The following is a 10,022-nucleotide window of genomic DNA, read 5'->3' on the forward strand; positions in this document are numbered from 1 at the left end:
TCACCCCAGCAGTTGCCCTCCCTACATACCTCTGGCCTGACACCCTCACCTTCTAGTCTGTTCCAGGTGTTAAAACCATCTTTAAAACAGGTGCTATGGGGCAACTACCTGGACATCTAAGTTCAAGAACATCTTTGTCTGTGGAACGCCTTCCTCATTTCCACAGTTTTACCAGTGTGCCCACCTGTTCCCAGGTGACTGACATCACACCTGACTTCATTCTACCAATGAGACTTCCTGCCCAGGACCCCCATGCCCACACCCTTCACCTTGAACTGTGCCTTCAGTCTTCCAAGCATTACCTAGGACACCACACCAAACACCGTGTCTGCCTGGGAAGAATTACACAGCTGTAAAATGGGAGTATTTCCTCATAAAGTTACAAGTGTTAGGCCGGGGAGGAAGCTTTGGGCATAGAGAGGAAAGGACCGGGCTTCACAGATTGAATAAGCCTCTTGCTATAAGAGTTGAAGATGAACTTAAAATTTCAAGTCTGGGGAATACAAGATGGTGGCAACAGTGGAGGATGCTGAACTAGCCCCTCCCGTGAACAAAATTAAAAATACACGCATATAGGTAGCAATTGCTCCTGCAAGACAGCTGAAGGCTGAATGACCAGCTTCTGACAACGAACAAGGGGAAGGGACTGAGCAGAGAGGGCTATGGAGAGGAGGGAGCCCTACAGGAACTGTGGGAGCTCCCTGGGCCAATGGTCACGGTCCCTTCCACCTCCACGGGGCTCTGCTGGGGCTCTGTGGGCTTGGGCCCACCTGCAGGATCACAGTGCTGCGTGCTGCATGCTGCGTGCTACGTTCACAGCAATGTGGCCTGGAGCCTTGGCCTCTGGACCAAGAGAGCAGCAGGAGCAACAGGAACCTGCACACCCACCTGGCCTCCCCTCTGACAGCTGCTCCCCCCGCAGGCCCTGCCCCAGCCCTGAACACATGCTCGACGCCAGCAACCTTCCCGCAACCACTTGGCACTTAGAGCCAGAGTCCAAACAAGATGAACCCAAAGAACACCCACCGCAGGACATATTGTGGTTAAAATGGCAAAAGATAAAGAGACGGTCTTGAAGGAGGCAAGAGAAAAACAAGTTACATTCAAAGGAAACCCCGTAAGGCTCCCTGCTGATTCCTCAGCAGCAGCTTTATGGGCCAGAAGGGGGTGGCAGGACCCCTTTAAAGTGCTGAGAGAAAGGACCCTGCAGCCTAGAATAATTTCCCCAGCAAGGAATTCAAGAAGAGATAAAGCGCTCCCCAGACCAGCAAAAATGAAAGGACTCCTCTCCCTTAAACCAGCATGGCCAGAAACGGTGGCGGGTCTTTAAGTGGAAAGGGAAAGGCCATAACCAGGAATAAGAAAATGTGAGAAAGAGAAAAACCTTGCAGGTAAAGCCAAATGTTCAATAAATAGAGGGGAAGGAAACAAGGAAGGAGGGAAAAAAAAGAAACAAACAAACAAAAAGAAACCTGTCTGTTTGGAAAGCTGGGTCCATTGTTTAAAAGAACAATTCCATTGGCTGCCGGCAGAAATAAAGCCTCTGCGCAGCTCCCAGGCCCACAGCCCTTTCCCACCTGAGAGGAGCCCCAGGTGTCAGACCTGTTATTGCTCTTCAGTCCATGAATATTTTGGCCGACGACTCTGCTCCCCACCCCTGACCTCTGCCTCTCAGGTACTATGTCAGAATCCGTGTCAGGGTCCAACCTGGAGACTGGCTCACTTCAGAGGACATGTGGGACATGCATGCAGTTAAAACTCACCCAGTTCACAACTAAAACTGGGATAAGGAACTAGATCCTTCTTAGGGGGGACTAGGGAGAGGTTGGTGAAAGGGAACCAGCCTGGAGCTCTAAGACGAATGAGGCCTGAAGATCTAATATATAATAGACTACAGGAGGGAGAGAGAGAGAGAGAGGAGAAACCGAATTCCTGGTTGAAGGGGGAGCTGTAGGGTGTCATCCAGAGACAAAAGAGAGGATCTGGAACTTGCCTGGATTTCCACTGTCGGGTTGGAGAGGCAGGATGTACCCTAGTGTTCAGACGTTGAAGAGCCACAGCTGAGCCTAAGCACAATCTGGAAGTGAGCACAGGAGGCTCCTCTAACAGTTTCTGTTCCAGTGCGGTTGTCAAGAGCCGGGTCCGGGCTGAGGCAGCAGGCAGCCGTCAGTCAGCTCTGAGCTCTGCCTCGGAGCCCTGACACCTTAAACGCCCACCCCATTTAAACAGGCTCAGTGTTCCTGCACTTAAAATGCCCGCGTCATTTGCATCTGCAGGTAAAGGAGAGGCAGAAGAAAGAATGAACAAGCAGGACTGGGGCACAGGACTGATCGGGGCATATGTGGAAATGCTAATTAAGACACATCGGTCACTGGGCAGTGGGTTGATCGCACACTGAGTGCAGAACACTGTGTTTGGAAAACACGACTGACACAAAAAATGGAATCCATGCCTACCACAGGCAAGTCACCACAGCAGGTTTCTTATATGGAAAAAATGTCATTTTATGGGAAGAAATTTTTTTATTGAAATGTAAATATGCATGAAATGCGTAAGCTTGAAACGGATCCTTGCTATGAAGAATCATCTGAGCCATTCCTTCATGGATCACTAGCCATGCAGACAGCCTGGGTCCCTGCCCTGAGCTCACAACACAGATCAGTCACTGATCGTGGCTCAGCCAAGAAGCAGCACTGGAATCCTCTTCGACAAAACTCCTCAGGCAATCCACATGCATCTAGAACTCATCTAGTCATTCATTTATTCGATATTCGCTGAGCCAGGCATTGTGACCGGTGCTGGGTGATAACAGCACACGCACACAATACAGAATATAGGTGCTGCCTCCCCGAAGGGTTAGTGTGATGAGAGGTTGGCATTTAATGCAAAAGGTATTTCCGCCCCTGACTTAGACTATCCACGTGCTATTACATCATCTCATAATACAAGAAAGGGGAAACAGACACAATTTGCTCTTACTGTCTGTTAATTCAAGGTCTCCAGGACTTCAATTTCTGGGTAAACAGACTAGAGAAGAAGAACATTACTTATTCTACACTAGAAAGGGGGTCTATCAGTCATGACCTCTTTGGCTATAAGTTAACAGAAAACTCAGTATAAACACACTTTAAATGGTAAAGAAGTTTACTGCCTCACTATGTCAGAGACTGAACTGTCCCTTAATATCCCATAGTAACACCACCCTTATTATGACCTGGTGGCATCTGGCCACCCTGAATACAAACTACTGTGCAGCCTCCCTCACACTAAGTTTTAGCCAACATGTATTTGGAAGCTTCTAGGCTCTTCCCGAAGAGACAGGTGGTACATACACCTTGCCTTCCTCAGGCATTCCCCCTCCAGCTGCCTAGCACACAGGTGCCATTATCAGGGACCTTAGATGAGGGCCACATCCTAGGGACAGTGGAATGGTGATCAGGGAGAATCCTGGGTCTCTGTGGACGTCACCAAATGTGGTCAGCACACCAGCCCTGACCTGAATTCTTACAGACTTTTACATGAAGAAGAATCAAGCATTTTTTATTTTAATTCTATTTAAGTCATTGTTATTTTAGGTCTGCATGACTCACAGCAAAAGCTAGCCCTGATGATGCATCCGTATGATGAGAAGTCCTGTTGTGGGTGGGATTCAGGAATCGTGTGATCTAGTGGCTCTGGCTCTATTCTTCTGCCATCATCTTGGCCTCCATCTACTCCATGAGGGAGACTTATCTCAGGCTGGTAATGATGTAGGTGCGGTGGTTCTGGAACTCATGTCTACATGTGACAAAAATTTAAAGAGAGAAGGGAAAAGTGGCTTCCAGAAGTTTTCCCAGAAGAGAGAAGAACATACAAAGACGTCCCCAACAAACCTTTCCCCTTGTATCTGGGCCTGAATTGAATCCTGAAACAATCACTGGCAAGTGGACAGGAATACCCTTAGACCAAATAGAGCCACCCCTGGAACAGGGGTGGGGCAGCTTCCTCTAGGCCAGGCTTTCGTGCTGGTGGGAAAGGGCAGGAGAGCTGAACAAAAGTGAAATTGTGTTAGGAAGGAGGAAAAGTAACTTTCTGGTTACTTATGAGCGCAGCACACCGCCCAAATCTCGGTGGCCTGGCTTACAAACCAGGGGGTAGAGTGAGACTCAGCAGGGGCAACTCCCCTCTAATCCAGGTACCATCAGCTGGGGGAGGGGCTGCTTGAAGGTCATTGGGGTCGCCTCTGTGTCTCCGTCTCTGTGTGGTCTTCACATGACCTCTCCATCACAGGAGGTGGCTTCCAACTTCCTGCATTTCTTACAGGTTGTCTCAGGGCTCTGAAGGCTAGATCCCAAGAGAAGAATCAGAGGGGTGCTGCGTAGCCTTTTCTAACTCGGGCTCCCTTCTGTGACATTCTCTTTGCACAGCAAGTCACAAAGGCCCACCCAGGTTGAAGGGAGGGAACATAAATTCCCATCTTGATGGCTCCATGGCAAGGTTCTGGGAGAATATATGGGAGTGGGATTGTTGTTGCGACTTATGTTGGAAAATGCAATCTGCCACAGGGTGAACGGGAGGCTGATAGGCCACCAGCAATGTCTGCCACCTGGAGATAAGACATATCTACAGACATCCACTTGCAAGGTGACAGCCCCCATAAGTGCTATAGCAGTATTCTTGCTGTATCATCATGATTATTGTCCAAGCTCTCCTCTGTTTCAAATATGTTATGTCTGGGTCACATGAGCTACAGACACTTGGGCACCTTTCACCCTCTGAAGCGCCCACACCCTGGGTAGAAACTGCCCCCAAACCCACTTGTCCCAGGGAGGCGACCGTGGGCCCCTCTGTGGCAGCGAGACACTGAGACCCTGGGTTACAGGACAGGCTCCCTGAAGCACAGCAGGCACACGGTGAACAGATAGACATGGGGCTGTGTCAGGTAAATAGGTTTAAAATGAAAAGCTCCCTGGGTGGGAAAAGCGAACTAACCTCTGAATCACACCCCCTGCTGACCGCACACCCCAGGGTCGTAAGGCCTCTTTCATCACTTGAACCCACAGTGAACACTGGGCTGTAGTCACACCTGCCTCCCACCACACCTGCCTCCAGCTCCTCCGCTTTGCTGCAGAACATTCGCTTCAACCTGACGCGATGGCCGGATCACAGGTGAGGGCTGGCAGAGCGGGTGTCTACTCACGACTAGCTAGTGAGGCCATGACCACTTGTTGTTTTAAATAAAATAAAACTTACAAAATAGCAAATTTAAAAATCAATCCATTTGGGCTCTGATGTGAAGCCGGCCTGAAGAGCAACACACCACAGGGCAGAGAGTAGGGCCTGCAGGCCTAAGACTAGGAACTGCAGTCTGGCCTCAAGTATGAGCTCCTCACTGACCCTCTGAGCCCCCGCTCCCTGCTCCATAAAGGGAAGGGCTCAGAAATGCCTAGTTTGGAAGTTGGTGGTAACTTGGGTGCTGGGATACGAACAAAATGACCTGGGCTCTGGATTTGAAAGTTGGAACTCCCACTAACTCCAGCCTGGGAACCTTTCTCTACGGACACAATCCCCTGAAAACCAGCTTCACCCAACCTTCAATGCATCACACAGGCATCTCTTAAAACAGTCCCAAAGACCTGGCCCAGCAGCCCACTGGTCAGTAAGAGGCACAGTGAGTGGTGAGCTGAGGCTCCCGCAGGGACATGGCCTGGCTGGCTGAGCAGCTTTGGGAGCTACACCTGTCACAGCGTATATCAGCCTCTCATGAGCTGAAGAGCACCTGAGAGCAAGTGTCAGTGAATCAGCCTCCGGCCAGAATCCACGAGCACAGACAATATGTGGCTTCCCCTCTGTGGGTGCCAAAATTGCTCGGCCACACACAACTCAGATCCGCACCCACCAGAAGGTTCTGGTTGTCCCGATGAGCCCCAGCCAGCTGGGCGCTGTTGGCCTTCTAGCCAGATGAACAGCAGCATGTCTCAGCTTTTAGCACCTTCAGTGGCCCTGCAGTGAGGCTCCGGGCAATGGGAGCCTCTGCAGTCATAAGTTGTTGATGATGCGCCTGAAGTCAGAGTCTCTGGGTTCAAGTCCCTGCTCAGCCATTGTCTAGATATATGCTGGGCAAGTAGCTGAAACTCTCTGGCTCCAGACTCCACACTTACGAGGGGTGGTTTTACCATTAAGTTTTACCACAAACTCATAGTTAAAAAAAAAAAATCAAAACCAAAAACCATCAACTAGAGGATTTTGGTTCCAATATTAAGCTAATCTAAGGGCCAAAGACGCCATAGAGCAAAAGCAGATGAGCTCTTGCGTCACGCGGTAAGGATTATGCTCTCCACCACTCTGACCTTCTGTGTCCTCTATAAAATGGGTTATTGCAAGTCAAGCGGTGGTGAGTTGGGCCATCCTGGAGTCACTTAGTGGTGGGGCCTTAAGCAAGTCACTCAGCCTCATTGAGCCTCAGTTTTCCTCACTGTTCAATGGAACTAATAGTATCTATTTTTGCATGTAATTGTGATTTTTAAATGGAAAAATGAATGCATATAAAAAAATCTCCTGGAGAGATGCCTTGCATATAAGAGGAACTGAATTAAAAGAATAAAATGGCCTGGCAGTGTGGCTCAGTTGGTTGAACAGTCATCCTGTGCACCAGAAGGTTTCAGAGTTAATTCCTGGGCAGGGCACATTCTCAGGTTGTGGGCTCTATCCCCAGAAAGGGGCATGCAGGAGGCACCTAATTGATGTTTCTCTCTCTCTCCCCCTCCCTCCCTTCCACTCTCTCTAGAAATCAATGAAAAAAAAGTCCTTTTTCAACAACAAAAAACATAATTTTAAAAAACTTAGCTTTAAAAAATAATAATTAAAAAATAAAAAGAACAAATAGAACTAAATTTTTATCATTAAAATGAATCAATAAAATTAATCAATTAATACAAATTAAAAAGAATAAAGTGGAAACTAAATTTGTATTATAAAATGGAAACTAATTTTTTAATGAAAACTATTATTATCAATATATGTAAATATGCCTTGTAATTGTGTGAAAGGTTACACACATATCTGTTATTAGCTTATCTTTTTTCCCCACAATGCCTAAGGATACAAACACAATGTAGTTCCTAAAATTATTACCTTAGAAAAGTAAATAAATTAAGCCATATCAGAACACAGTAATTTAAATTAACAACTTGGAAAGTCAAGAGCTTAAGCTAAGAGTTAGGCTTCCTGGGCCCAATCCCAGCTGTGTGATCTCAGACAAGTCACCTAACCTCCTTGTGCGTCAGTCTTGTCACCTCTAAATGGAATGATAATTGCTGCCATCTCCTCCCGTCATTGTGAGAGTTAAACAGCCTCAACAAATTGAAACAGAGGAGTCCTAGAAAGTATCTAACTCATAGCAAGTGTTCAGTCAATGCTGGTTGAGTGACGATGGCTGTGCTAATAGTTTGGTGAATCACAGATCCTTGTGCCAGGCTAATGCTTCCCCTAAACGACTCAAAATCTATGGAGAAAATAGATCCTATATAACCAACTGGTGCATTGTGCCATTTTGAAAAAGCTACCATTTTCTCAAGACCCTTTCCTGTTATCTGCCAGAAATTTTTCAACATAAGTATGCAATAACTATCTATGTGAATGCTAACCCCCGCCCCGCTTATGCGGTACTGAGCCTTGAATACCAGCCATATGGGGGACCCTGTATAACTGGACATAAAAATGTGTGTGTGCGCATGTGCACAGGCACACATTTTATCAGTAATAGAATAAAGGACCAAGTGGCGGGGAAGGGCTGGGAGAGAGTGAAGGAAGACTCTAGAGAAAGTGAGGTTTCCACTGGGCCTTGAGCAATGGGTAGAAATTTGCCAGGTGTAATTGGGGGCTAGCAAGGGAAAAGGGAAAGGGAATCCAACAGAGGAAATAAAATAAGCAAAGTTCAGAAGCATAAGTGTGTTTACGAACCAGAGAGAGGAGTGTGACCTGTGAACAGAGGAGGGTGATAAGTTGGACCTGGCTAGGCAGGGTGGAAAAGTGCTAAGAAATTTGTAATCAGGTCATTATCTCTCAAGATGTAGTTGCCTCTCACAACAGAATCACCCAACATATGTGTTGAAATGCAGGTTCCGCCCTGGCTGGTAGCTCAATTGGTTAGAGCGTCATCCCGATATGCCAAGGATTCAGATTCAATCCCCAATCAGGGCACATCCAAGGACTAACCAATAAATCCATAAATAAGTGGAACAAGAAACTGACTTTTCTCTCTTTCTCCCTCTCTTTCTCCCTCCCTCTCTCTCTCTCTAAAATCAATAAATAAAAAAAGAAATGCAGGTTTCTGAGCCTCACCTAGAACTCTTGCAGCAGGCTGTCTGGAACTAAGTCCTGGGCACCTGCATTTTAAATAAGTGCCTCAGGTAATTTTTATGTTTAATAAATTCTGAGAACCACTGTGGCAGGTAGCAGGGGACCGTCCCATGTTCAGAGATGGGGGAAGACCCCAGAATAAGTTGGTTTAACCCAGTGGGTGGAAGGAAAATTTTACATGACAGCAGGTGACCCAGGGTGCTCAGTGAGTCCTTCTCACATCACAGGGACAATGCGTGGACCTCGGGAGCCCAAGAGTTAGAAGGAATTGGCCAACTCTAGGAGGCGTGACAGTAAAAGGGACTGGCAAACAACATCTTTGCTCATCAAAGGCAGAAGGGCAAAGTCAACTCTTACGTGTTCACCACACCAAGGCATATACACAGCAGCTAAAAAGGATGGTACATGGTAAAAGATCTCCAGGATATGTTGTTCATTAAAAAGAACAAATGACTGAACAAAACACAGTATGAGATACCTTTTTGTAAATGCTCGTGTCCCTTAACCCCTACGCATACGTATGCATGTATGTAAATGCACAGAAAATGTTCTAGAAGGATCCTCAGTGTGACTTCTGGGAACGGGTTATGCTTGGGAAGAGCGGTCAAGGGAAACTCAGACTCATATCATTCCATTTTTAGAAAGAGAATGTATTAGTGTTTTGCTGTGTAACTAAAATTTAATTTTGAGAAGAGGTCAGATTAAAACAGAACTGGCTTTCAGAGCAAACTTGTCCCTCTTCCCAGTTTTGCTCCCAAGGTGTCATTGACCAAGCACCCCCACATGTGTCTCCACTCAACCAGATCTGACATACAGGACAGACAGAACTAAGCCAAGATCTTCTTCCTGATAATCTGGGGCAACAGGCTACTAAGGTGAACAAACACTTGGCCCAAAGTATCTTAAGGGTACCATCTCCTTCCACACAGGGTTGACTTTGTAGCTGCTAAGGTTTGGCTGTTCCCGGGCAGCCTGGCAGGAAGGATTTCACTGCTGCAAAAGCTTTATGGCTTTGAGAAAAGAAGTGTGTAAGCACTCCACAGAGGTAATAAAGAACAGAAAGCCCTGTGTGCTTTTCTCTCCTCATATGTTTTAAGTTCTAGCTCCGGTATCACAGAATGGAAGGGTATTCTGCTAGGAATTGTTCATGGAGAGGGAGGTCTTCCGCTGGGATTTGCACCAAGAGGATATAGCAGCAAAAATAGCAAGGTAACACTTAATTTTCTCTGCACAACCATCATTAACTCATGCGATACTTTTTACAAATGCCCGTGGTTGACCCAAGAAAACCTGTTGAAGTCACACACGAGAAAGCTGCCTAGAAGCCAAACCTTGTTGTTAAATTGAATTAAGTGTTTTATGTGTCACTTTTTGAAAAATAAACTGCACAACACATTTACCAGACCAGAAACTGCAGAAATACTTAAGGGTTTGCCCTTCCGCAATTGAGACTAGTATATGTCTTGATTCCATGGAGGTAAGTTTTCCATTGAGGGATTACAAAATGGAATATTGAAGGGAACTGTGTGTTTTTATAAAGTGGGTCAGCAAATGCCGCCTGGCCCATTTTGCTGTGGACATCTAGCGCGCAATGTCCTAACAGCTTCGAGGGTGACTCGCTACTCCCAAGCTCTGTTCTCCGTGCTGTGAGCATGCCTCTCGTTGCTCTTAGAGCTGCCGTC

This window comes from Miniopterus natalensis, chromosome 16 (assembly GCF_054644295.1).
Source record: "Miniopterus natalensis isolate mMinNat1 chromosome 16, mMinNat1.hap1, whole genome shotgun sequence".
Lineage (NCBI taxonomy): Eukaryota > Metazoa > Chordata > Mammalia > Chiroptera > Miniopteridae > Miniopterus > Miniopterus natalensis.